The sequence below is a fragment of the Tursiops truncatus genome, chromosome 8 (genome assembly GCF_011762595.2).
Source record: "Tursiops truncatus isolate mTurTru1 chromosome 8, mTurTru1.mat.Y, whole genome shotgun sequence".
NCBI lineage: Eukaryota > Metazoa > Chordata > Mammalia > Artiodactyla > Delphinidae > Tursiops > Tursiops truncatus.
The window spans coordinates 78,974,906-78,987,766 of NC_047041.1; positions in this window are offsets into that span (position 1 = coordinate 78,974,906).

The following is a 12,861-nucleotide window of genomic DNA, read 5'->3' on the forward strand; positions in this document are numbered from 1 at the left end:
CATTTATTTATGTGTCATTGAAGTGTTTTTCAGTGAGCCTCAGAGATGTCAAGTTTATTTTTCTGTAATAAGAAAGGTTAACTAAGCACATTTTAACCCATTATTATTTTGTAACATGTACCAGTTTGAGGCTTCTTTCTTACAAGACTGTAAACTTTCAAAGCTGAGACTATATCTCTGTATCGTGGTGCCTAGCACAGGGCATATGATCTGTGTTATGAAACTTAACTTTTGGTTTCCTTTAACATACTGAGAAGGAAGGAAAGTCTTGCAAGTGTACAATTAATGGGGCATTTACTTCTCCCTCAACAACAACCCTCCATGGTTTTATTTTGGAAGTGAGTAATGATTAATTCATTCAACAAATGTTTGAATATCTATTATATTTTGGGAACTGTGATTGGTATATGCTCTCAGCTCTCAAGGAGCTCAGAGTCTGGTAGGGAAAAATACCTCAAATGATAAATTACACAGAACATGAAGATGTGTTTACAGTGCTGTGGGGCACAGAGTAGTGAGGGGCTAAGTCTTCGAATTGAATGAACAAAGATGGAGGGGATATTCCTGCTAGATAAAGGGGAATAAGTTTCCCAGTTAAAAGGTAGAGCAGGCTTGAAAGTATGGATGTCAACAAAGTATTTGGATAAACTGGAAAAGTTACTGGCTTTAGAATAGAATGGTAGAGATAGTGGGAGAGGTGGTAGCTTGGGGCTAGATGGAATCATGGAGGGCCTCGTGTGCTAAAGTTAGGAATTTGGAATTCCTTGTATAGGCAAAGGGGTTAAGGGAAGAGGCTCAAGAAGTTAAGTGAGAAAGATTACTTTCCTTTTTCTCTTCAATAATGGCGACATAAAATACCAAAGAAATATTTACTAACTCTCTGGTCAATCAGGAAGGGCAGCAGGTGAGATAGGACAGACACCATTAGATAATACAAAGAGAAAACCAATTCCATTTATTTCCCCGTAGTTTTGATTAGCATTTTGCTTCTCTGATTGAAGTTAACTCATTTGAACAATTGCAAAGTGGGGCTTTGGACCAATCTTTTCAGGAAGATAGACAGGAACCCCTGGCATTTTCTTCTTTATGTTTTGTTTTTATTGAATAATTCACTAGTCATTTACCAGGAGGAGCCCAACTGTATCCATCTCCAGAATTTCCTAAGGGATTGCATCCTTGGCCCTCATTCACATGAGCAGCCTTATTAAGGATTTCATGTGTTTTTTCTTCTTCCACATGGTCTCAGGAGAGGAGGGAAATCCTGTTTGTTATAGAATGTAACTCATTGCATAATGGGTCATTGCAATTTCTGCAAAGACAGAGGCCAAGGGAACTTGGAAGGAAACAAAAAATGGCATCAAAATGTGATGTGTCAGTGGAAAAGAGAGAGACAGGGAACCACAGAGGGAAAAGAACAACTATTTTTTGTTTTCTATGTCTCATCAGTCATCAATTCTAAATTCTATAAAGTGTTAATGGGATATAATTTTCAAAAGAGAAGAGGATTGGAATTTTAAAACATATAAGCAAAAAAAGTGAGAGCTATCTTTTGAAAAAAATCCCTTTGGATGTAATTCAGTTCATTCAATTCAACAGATATGTGTTGAATTTTGCCTGTGTGTCCTTGAGGATTTCAGCATCTCCTGGAAGAATTGCTCATGTGAATCACTAGCTGTGCTACCATGTTGTAAGTTAGAAAGATGTATAAATTGCTATGAATACATATAGAACAGGGACACTTAATTTTGCCTTTAAAGTTGGGTAAGGGTTTGAAGTAGAAATACTTCCTTTCTTACTTAAGCTAATGCTTGAAGGATGAATTGGAATTTTCCAGAAATGAAGAAAGTGTATTATGCGAAGAGGGAAAATTAAGGACAAAGCTTGAAAATGGAATGGAAGTATATAATACTCTGTGGAAACTGCTCCATTTCTTATGGTCGTGGAATCTAGGATGTGTGAGGAGAACCTTGGGAGGATGTTGGAAGGCAGAGTATCAGTTAGAATCCTCTGGTTACAAGCAACAGAAACTGATGGAAGAACTCATGCCAAACATACACACACACATCACCACCCCAACACACACACACGCAGACACACGTGCACATGCACACACAGACAATTTACTGGAAGCATACAGTGCTACTCACAGAATCGTAGGAAATGCTGAAGAGACAGGATTCAAAATAGACAGGAACTGGGGCGTCAGAAACCAGTGGTGGTCTCTTCAGGCAGCCTCATGAGGTGAATCATTTTCAGTGAATTCCCTTAAACATCAGAGCTCAGTGAGACGGCATCTGATTTGTTACAACTTGGACACCTCCTGGCTTGAAGAGATGAGACCCCCTTGATAGAGAGTACCATCAAGTTAATGGTACTGATGGGAGAAAGTTAAATTTCCTATTCTATTTGGTTGCTATTACCTAAATAGATGGAAATAGATACTGGCCAGAACAATGACAAATGTCCATTAAAAGTAAGATGGAGCTGACTTGTGAAGGGCTTTGTATGTCAGTTGAGACTTTTGAAGCATATTTTAGAGGTAGAATCAACAGGGCTTCATGGTCTGTTGTCTGTTGGGGGGATGATAAGAGAGGAATCGAAGAAGACAACAGAGTTTTGCCATAGATGAATTCATGGATAATACAAAATGTTATTGAGATAGGTGTTATGGGAGGGTAATAAGTCTATTTTGAGAAGCCTGCCAGATATGTAAGGTGAGGATGTGGAAAAATAATTTTAAAATACATATCAGACCTACCTAAATCTGAAAATTTCCAGAACAATCTCATGAAGTTTTGTTAAACATATAGTAATCCATTCACGTCTTATCCAAAAGTTACTGCTTGATCGCCTCTCTGATCTAGAACACCACTCAAAATAAGGAAGGAAGTGAAAAAAGACCTCTGAATCATCAAAATGGATGTCAGAGGACCTGCCCGTGCTACTGAAACATTTTGATCACAAGAAATTCCCTCCAGGACTTCTCTCAGAGACAATTCATTTTACTCTAGAAATGATTATAAAGATTATAAGTATGTGCGCTATTAGTTTATAGAAGATTAGGAGCAGCAAATTATAAGTGACTGTGAATGTGGGACATACTGATAACTGCTGAAAATGATAGCCTGGTATTGAAGAAAGAGAGAAAATATAAATTTTAAATACTGAAATGCTCTAAAGCATATGAGTCTGGAACACTATAACGTAACACTACAACATGGAGGAAAGCATTCTTCTGCCAACAAATAATCCTTAGTCCGGATAGGATAAGTTATACTGTAGTAACAAACACTACCAAAATCTCAGGAACTTAACGCCTTCCTTCCACAAGGTCTACTTCTGGTCTGGGTGGCTCTCTCAGGTGACTAATCTCCACGTAGAGGCTCACTAATTTAGGCTACTGCATACTGAACACTTGACTCTCAACACAGTATCACTGAGTGCTGTGACAGGGGGAAATTATCCTTGGAGGGCCTCCTTCCTGGCTATTAAGTGTTTTGCCCGAAAGTGACACACACACATCTACCATTGAGTAGGACTAAACATATAACCTTGTCGAAGTGCAAGGTTGGGGAAGGCAAGTGTAATTCTCTCTTGTGCCAGAAGGAGTGTAAAACTAGATATGGATGGGCACTAAAGAGCTTTCCTGCCGTCATTCCTGTACTACAACCTCATGTGGTAATTTGAGTTTATAACAATGCTGGAGTCATCTCAACAAAGTTCGATCATGTTTGATTATATTTTACTTTAAAAGAAAAGAAAGACTATAAGGCATTTATTTCATTTTATTTGTGAAATGGTGCAGAAAGCCTAAGTCCTTGTAACTCTGTCATCATCTGTCTGTGCAAGACCTCCTAAAGTATTTAACAAAAGATTCTACCAATAATGATGAAAATAAATAAAAAGGATTTAACCATAAGAACAGAAAGACCTCCGTTACCTAGAACAGGAGTTGGCAGACTTTTCCTGAAAAGGGCCAGAGAGTAATTATTTTTGGCTTTGTGGGTCTTATGGTCTCAGTCTCAGCTACCCAATTCTGCCGTTGTACTTTGAAAGCAGTTATAGACAGTATGTAAGCAATAGGTGTGTTCCGATAAAACGTGATTTACAGAAATAGCTGGTAGGCCAGATTTGACCCATGGCCCGTAGTTTACCATCCCCTGATCTAGAATATTTCCTTGTGGACACCTTTGTGGGAACCTTAGGGCTCCTCAGGGCACCTTTTGAAAATTATGAAATGTGGATCCTTTCTAAATCTACTATTCTGCTCTAGTCAGATTGGACGACTTTCTGTTCCTCAAACGTTATCACATGTCTGTGCTTTTATCTGTGTTCTTTTCCCTCCTAGGAGCTCCCTCTTCTTCTAAGGTCTACTCCTACTTTGGGGGCCAGATCAAGTTCTGCTTACTCTTTGAGACTTCCCCTTGAGGCCCTATCACCAGGGAGAACTATTTCCTCTGAATTCCAAACTATCTGGCTCAGTGTCTCACTGCCTTATTGTTTTTCTCTGTGGCTATATTGTCTATTTCCTACTGGATTTTAAGTTCCTGGAAGGCAAGAAAAATGTTCCAAATTTAATCTTATGACCTAACATAAAATGTTTACCTTTTACCCTTCTTCCCAATCACAGCCAAGCTTCTAGAAGATCTGGCCACACTGGCTCTATTTCCTCCTCTCCTGTTTACTCATCTTTTTAATGTCATCTTACCTCCCACCTTCACCACTACGCTAACACTGCTGTTGACAACACAGCCAAGGAACTCTTTCCTGCCAATTTCCAACTGGCATTTTCTCATCAGAAATTACCTATCCACTACTTTATTATTTGAATCTTTCAGCAGCATCACACTAATGGCCCTCCCCTCTGAAATAGTCTCTTCATTTTACTCCCTTGGTACAATCATCTCCTACTCCTCAATCCCTATTCCAGACATCTTTCTCAGCCTCCTTGCTGAGACCCTCTTCCCCTTCTTGCCCTTCAAATATCAGTGTTCTTTAGGGGGTCCTATGCCTTTATCTCTTTGCATTTGCACATTCTTCCAGAACAGTATTCTTACACCTGTATCTTCAATTAACTCTCATATCCCGATGACTCCTAAATCTATTTTTTTTTACTCAGGCCTCCCTTCTGAGCTCCACACCTACAAATTCATTGCATATGAGACATCTCCACTTGGATAACTTAGAAGCCTCTCTTATATAATCTCTCTAAGGCTAAACCCTTCATCTTTCCTTTCATCCTATATTTTCTCTTCGGTGGATGGTATCACCATCTACTCGTTGCCAAATCAGAAATTTGGCAACCATCCTTGATACATCTGCTTCCATTAAGATTCTTTTTAGATTTATGTTTCTCTCTACTCACCTGCTTCTCTCTTGGCTCATCCCGCATAACAGCAAGATTCTCCTAACCAGTATCCCCTGATCTAGACCTCCTGTCTAGTCATCTTAATCCATTCTACATATCACAAACAGAGCCATCTTCTAAAATGCAAATCTAATGCTCAAACATATTTGTAGCCATCTTTGCTTCAAGATGATTTTCATTCAGTTTAGCGCGCATATATGTGCTGGGCCCTACACAGTCTGATCTGACAGCCTCTCAGCCTTCTCTCTGGCCACCTCACTTTTGGACTCTGCCTAATTGGTTTTTTCAAAACCATGCCTGGAATCACCCCTTCCCATCTTGTGCCTGGTTAATTCCTGTTTTACTATGAGCTTTCAGCTAAAATACCACTTCCTAAAAGAAGTTTCTCTGACCCTGTAATGCTAGCTTAGGTGGCCATTATCAAAGCTATTCACAAATGCTCTCATTTTTCTCCTTTTGGGCACACGGTTGGATTGCGTGCTCATCCAACCTGAAGTTGGATGTGATCATGTGGCTTTCTCTGGCCAAAGAAATGTAAGCAGAAATAGTGTGTACCACACCCAGGCAGGAGCCTTTAAGAGCCAGTGTATGATTTGCAGTAGCCACCCCTCTTTCTCTCAAGGCAACTGCCTTACTCTAGGTGGTTGAAGGCTCTGTTAGTCTGGGTCCCCCACTGAGAAGACTCGAGCACAGCTCCAGCCATTTAGCAGAAATATGAAGTGTACCCAGTTGTTGTTATAAGCCACTAAGATTTGGGGGTTGTTTGATGCCTTGACTTAATCTAGCCTCTGTTTATTAATATAGTGCTCCTTCCTGTATAATTTGATAGCACTCCATACTTCTGCCTTTACTGTACCTTCATATTCTCAATCGACTATATGCTTTATGAAGATAGATTATGCCTGTTATTTATCTTTTTTATCTCCAGTACCTAGCAAGTGTCTGGCACTGAATAGCAAGGATAATAATAGCAAACATTTCTATAATGCACTTTACACATATTCATTCCCTTACTGTGTGCAATAATTCCAAGAGGAAGGTTCTATTATTATCCCTATTTTACAGATAAGGAAGTAGAGTCACAGGGAGGTTAATAACCTGCTCAAGGTTACACAGCTAGGAAGTATCAGAGCTGAGATTTGAAGCCAGGCAGATCTAGATCCAGAGTGGGTACGCTTAACCACTCTGCTATGCTTCCTTTCTCAGTAAATGTTTATGGACTGGCTGAAGCTAAATGAGTGGATAAATTGGTGCTTGAGCAACTACATGTGTTTCTGTACATAGAAAACCTTTCTCATCCTCTTCCTCTCTGTCTCATTCAACACTACACATCCTATAAAAGTCAGCTCAGTTATCAACTTCTCCAGGAAGCTTCCTTGATCTCCCCAATGTTAGATACCCTTCTACTGACCTGCATTAATCCACCATGCATACCTCTAATATTAAACTCAGTTTAATAAAGAGTTCAGAAATTGGATGAGATCATGTAATGAAGAAAATAGTCATCTTCACTTGAATATTGGCTGAAACCATCAGGCATCAGTTAATAAGAGAAGCACAGAGACCGTGGCCACACTGCAGGTCAGCCCTGTTCCTCAAGATGTATGGGGTGCATTTAGTGCAATTTCCAGCAAAGGCAAGAAAGCCTTAGAGGGTGATTGTTTCCAGTAACTAGGTAATTGTGTGTTCCAAAGCTAGTCCCAACCTCACTGTTTCCATCTGACTAAGGTGCTGGGCTCTTCTCCATACATTCACAAGGTGCCCAGTTGTCCACATATTTGCAACAACTCCAGAACCTCATTCACCCTCAGCTATTTGTGAATTTTTACCCCTCTATTCTGCCACAGGTTGAGTGTATCCTTTTAAGAGCTGATGTGGGGAAAGCATGCCCTTGGAGGTGGGTAAAACAGAAGTATTTGGGCTCCGTAGTTTGGATACTAACGAAGCTTAGGCTTACCTCTCGGCAAGATATATGGAGTTTCAGTCTGCTGGGGAGGAGGGGGTGCAGAAAACTACCACAGCAGACGGACTTTCTGCCCTTGGGACATTTTAAATATCTTAAGTCCTTTTTGGGGAAAGTGTATATGAATTTCTTCCCTGGTGGCCTGGCCTGAAATTTCCCTTCCCCAGACTCTGGCAGGCTGCCTGTAGGATTTCCCTAGATAAATTTTCTAAATGATCATTAAGCCGTTATTCTAGTTACTGCAGAGGACATTGGATGGAGAAGGCACTATGGAGAAGTGAGATATGGCCGGACTCATGTCAACCCTCTAGACTTCTTCCTCTGGTCATGGTGGGCTCATGCAAGGGTGGCAGGGCATAGGAGGGTGGGAGATGACAGATCCCGGGTAGTGGCAATGTAGAGATTTGAAGAAAGGATTTTGGTGTTTCAGAAACATTTTTGTTCTCAGCTTAAGCAAAGATCAATCTGATAACACCTCCGTAGGCAACTCCTACTCTGCTGACTCAGGAAGAGCTCAGCTCTCAGGACTCCTAACTGCCCCCCACCGCCCGCCCCCCCACTCACTCTGCATGAGTCTAATCCTCCTTGGCACAGCCTCTGTTGTCTAACCTTTTCTCAACTGCTCACATCCCATTAGGTCTTTGACCCTTTGTCCAGAAGTTCTCGTCAATGCTCTTCTTGCGTCACTCACCTACATACATCACAGAGGGTCTGTAGCTATCTTGTCCCTCCCCTCCCATTTGCCATCTGGATTTGGCTTCACCCACTCAGGTACTGAGTGTCTTCTCTGAACCAGATGCTTTATTAGGCAACAGGCACACAGTGATGAAAAGAGAGACTACAAGAATTGTATGTTCCAATGCGGGGTGTGGCAGTGCGGGGAGAGACAATAAGCAAGTAAATTAATTTTCTGGGTGCAATATGCACTATGAAGGAAATGTGAGGATAATATGATATAGAACCATGGGGAGTATTTGAGGGGCATGGCCAAAAAGGGACCTCTGGATGGGTGACATTTTAGCTGTGACTTGAAGGAGAAGGAGCCAACAATATGAATTTCCCTTTCAAAGTATGGATACTTGTTTGTTGCACTTCACCATTCTGCATAAAACAAGATCTAGGAAATAGCTCTTTTACTACTGGATGACCTAACTTGCAGACTGTGCCTGAACCTCCACTTAAATGATTGCACTTAAAATTCTCAACATACAACTTAAACGACAAGTCAGCCATTTCTTTCCAGTGCCGCTAATATCCCCATGTATCTTAATACTGTTTCACCCCAAGTAACTTTCTTTCCCATCCTACCTCTGACGCTAATTGGCTCTGGAAATTTTGGACAAGCCCTTAGCCTTTCTTCATCTTAATTCCTTAGTCTATGAAATAAGGAGATTACATGTTTATCAAATAAAGGTTGATATCATAATGTCTTAGCCTAGTGCATGTCATCTTAAGAGACCAAGGGGTTGTTCATAAATCTGTGAAGAAATTCTATTTCTACGCAATGTAGTATTATTAATAATACAGGCAGGTGTAAATTGCCGGAATACTCAAATTTCTCTAAGTACGTCCCTAGTGTAGGTCTCCTGGAGGAGATCATTATGGACCTTTGCATATAATTCCTTGAGTTCCAAAGTCAGTGAAGGGAGCTTCCTTATAGGGACATTCAAACTGGCCACAGACTTAGCACACGATTTACATATCATTCCAGGGCCCTACCTCACTTACCCCTCTTAGTGTATCTTAATGTCTTTCGATCAATGAGCATTTGATCATTGGTTGAATGAAAGATTCATTCCTGGTTGAGTGAAAGATTGAATCCCAACTGGCTCTCACAGGTAGAACTCTATTTTGCATGGCAGATGCAAGGCCAATCTTAGGAAATAGATAGAAGATCAGTTTGAGAATTGATTTTAATTTCTACCACTTTATAAACATAATGCAACCTTTTCAAAAGCTCCAGGGCCTTTTAAAAGATTTTAACAGAGAGATATAGTAAACATTATTTTCCAAATTTATTCAGTTCATGGGTTTAGTCATTTATTTAGTCATGGATGTGTGTGTGTGTGTGTGTGTGTGTGTGTGTGTGTGCGCGTGCGTGTGTGTGTGATCTTGCATTTCTAGTGCTATGTGGCACACCATTTGGGCAATAATATTGTAGATGGTATTTAGTTAGGTCAGTTTCTGATACGTGGTTTCTACCTTTGAGTCACCAGTATTTAATGTAATAACCAGACTCATTTTGTCTCACTACTGATTGACCTTAATTCACCAAATTCCTGAATTGAAAATTGTTAGATTCCCTCCTCAGGAGGGAGCAGAGGGGTTCTGTTGATTTTTGAATCTTTAAAGTATTTTCCACATTTAAAACTGTTATATCTGTGCAATAAGAAAATGTATTAAAGTTGGCTTGTACAGGTTTGCTCAGTTATTTGACCAGAAAGCATATCCTCTTTTTTCTCCACTTAACACCTTTTAATATGTCATGAAAGATACTCCAGGGAACTTTGCTTCATGCAATTATACCTTGAGAAATGTTGATTTGAATTAAGCACATTCCCAGGGACACTTTTATTCTGTGTATTATTTTTTTTCTCTGTTCTTGACATTCCCCACACTAAATTTGGGGGCAGAGTTATTATATATTGCTGGGAGATTGTCTAACATATTACATATGCTTAATAAATATTTGCTAAATTATATTGATATTAAAATGAAAATAATATCATTGTTATCAGCGATGTTTTCATTTACTTGTTAGTGTATAAAATATTCTTCCAGTATGTAGGAAAGTACAAAAAGAATTTTGAGTGTACAATTACTGTTCAAAAAGCATTCAGTACTTTTGATTTGGTGGAGAACAATCCACTGCCTTAGGTTGGTCACAAATTTCAGGAAAGATGGTCATAGTGTTTGTTGTCTGGACATGATATTTTCCAGTCACTGTGCTTGGTTTTTTGGACAATGGAGGGAAATGGTTTTTCTTTTATTTATTTATTTTGAAATAAATTTTTCAGTAACATATGTGCCTTGAAGATACATGACATAGACTGAACTTTTGCTTAAAAACCCCAATGTTTATTTAACCTATTAGTACCTTGTCAGATAGCAACTTTTTAGAAACATTTAAAAAATAGTCTAGGAAATAGATAGTTGTATTACAACTATACAATGGAATATTGCATAGCAGTTAAAATGAAAATACTAGATCTATATATGTCAATAAGGATAAATATAAAAAATTTTTCATTATGTCATGTTGCAGAATGCTACAAATGGTAACATTTATTGAAATTAAAGCAAGGACTTGTACAAAACAATACCACTTAGTGTTCTTGAGGCATAGTGGCCATTTTCTATTAGTGATTTTAAAAGCACATACTCCATTCTGAGTCAGCATGCATGGATTTGAATACTGACTCTACTACTATTGGTTGTGTGATCTTGGGAAGGTTATTTCATCTCTCTGTGCTTCAGATTTCATCTGTAAACTGGAGATAATAATGCTACCTACGTTTTGTTTATCATGAGGATAAAATGAGTTAATATTTACAGAGCACTTATAGAAATGTCTACACACAGTAAGCATTATGTTTGATCTCACTATTATTATTAGAAAAAGTATTATAATGTGCATTGATACACACAAAATTCATGAAGTGGGATGCATCTAGACAGGAAGAGAGGTGAATGGAACAGGGGATTTCAATTTTATCTGTACTATTTTATTTTCTAAAAAAAGAGAAAATGTCTGTAACCTCTATTAAAACATAACATTTCCTAATTTTGAGTGTCAGGCTCATGAACACAGTCTAACTTACTTGGCGTACATTTTTTGAATTGAAAATTTATGCACAAACTTCAAAAAATTGCAAAAGCAACAAAAGAAAAGAAAAATAAAATGGAATCACCCTGCAGACTGTCTTATTAGAGAAGTGGAGGGTCATCACTACTAGTGATGCAACTTGTAACAGTTTTCAAGAAAGAAACAATCCCACAGTGTTTAAAAATATCTTAGAATCATAGAAATTTAAACATTTATGCAGTGAATGATATTTTTTCTACTTAGCCCCCATTCCCTTTTCTGTTGATAATTGCATATTTTAGAGATTGCTAGTTGTCTCTCAGAAGTTTTCTTGTTACATAGTAACAGAAATTTTAATTGGGCAAAAGGCCTTCAATAAAGTCTGCATTTCCTGACTCTCTTGCAGCTATGCATGGTCAGTTCTGGTGAATTGAACGTGAGCAGAGTTTAATGTGTGATTTTTGTAACCTTCCCTTCACTTTCTCCCCCTTCCTACTTGAGGGAATAGGACCACAATGGATGGAGCTGGAGCAGCCATTTTAAGCCAAGAGATGGAACCTATGTATTAATAATGGCAAAGCAATAAGATTAAAAAAATTCTCGGTCCCTGATGTCCTCAAGAAAGAGAAGTGCTACATTGCTTGAACTTACATGGGAGAAAGAAATTAACTTAGTTTTAAGCTGTTATATAAATTTTGGGTTTCTGCTACTGAACCTGAAGTGATATCTTAGCTACCATAAGTGCCCCATTTTGTTTAGGGAATTATTCCTTCTTTCCTCTTGGTTTACAGGTTTATGAAAAGTACTTGTTTCATCTTTGGCTTGAGGAGTGGGCTTGTGGCCCAAGCCAGGCCAGTCTATACCAATGTTGGAGTTGTTGAGAAAGAAAAGCTCTCTTTCCACTGGGGCTTCCAAAGTTTAAGCTTCAAGCCTGGCACTGTTGGTAGCCATTTTGTTAACCCAAAGCAACAGCCTGCTTGAGAGTGGAGCCAACTGAAGAGCAGAAGTGAAGGAGTGAGATCAATTTCCTACTACATCTTTGAGGACTTAGATCTAGTTATGATTGGGATTTTCTGCAACTAAGATTTTCAGTTACCTGAACTAATAAATTCCCTTTTTAATTGCTTAAGTCAGTATGTATTTGTTTCTAAGATTTTAAACTAAAAATTCCTGTATAGTGCAGGACTGATGCCATGTAACCTTTGGAATCAGTAACCCTAACTTTTTAGAACATTTTTTCTATATCTACTATGGTGTAACCACATCTTGGTTCACATACCCCAATCTTAGTGACTTACAACAACAACTTATTTTTATCACTTGTGTTTCTGCAGTTGAATGGCCTCAGCTGGTAATTCTAGCTTGGTTCTTCTTGTGTGTTGCAGTCAGATGGCACCTGGGGCTAGAGGCATCAGGAGATGTCCAACTGGGCTGGAAATTCAAGATGGCATTTTCCCTTATAGGTCAGACTTGTTACATGAGGCTTGCTCCCTGAGAGTAAGCATACCAGAGACCAAGGCAGAATCTGCAAGGCTTCTTATGACCCAGCCTCAGAAGACCTGCAGCATTTCTTGCACTATATCTTATTTATTTCAGGAAAATCAAAGTCCCAACCCAGATTCAAGGGGACAGGAACTCACAAGGGCATGGATACTGAAAGATGTGATTCATTGTGGGACATTTTTAAATACTAGCTGCTACCAAAAAAATTTTCTTTTTCATTTT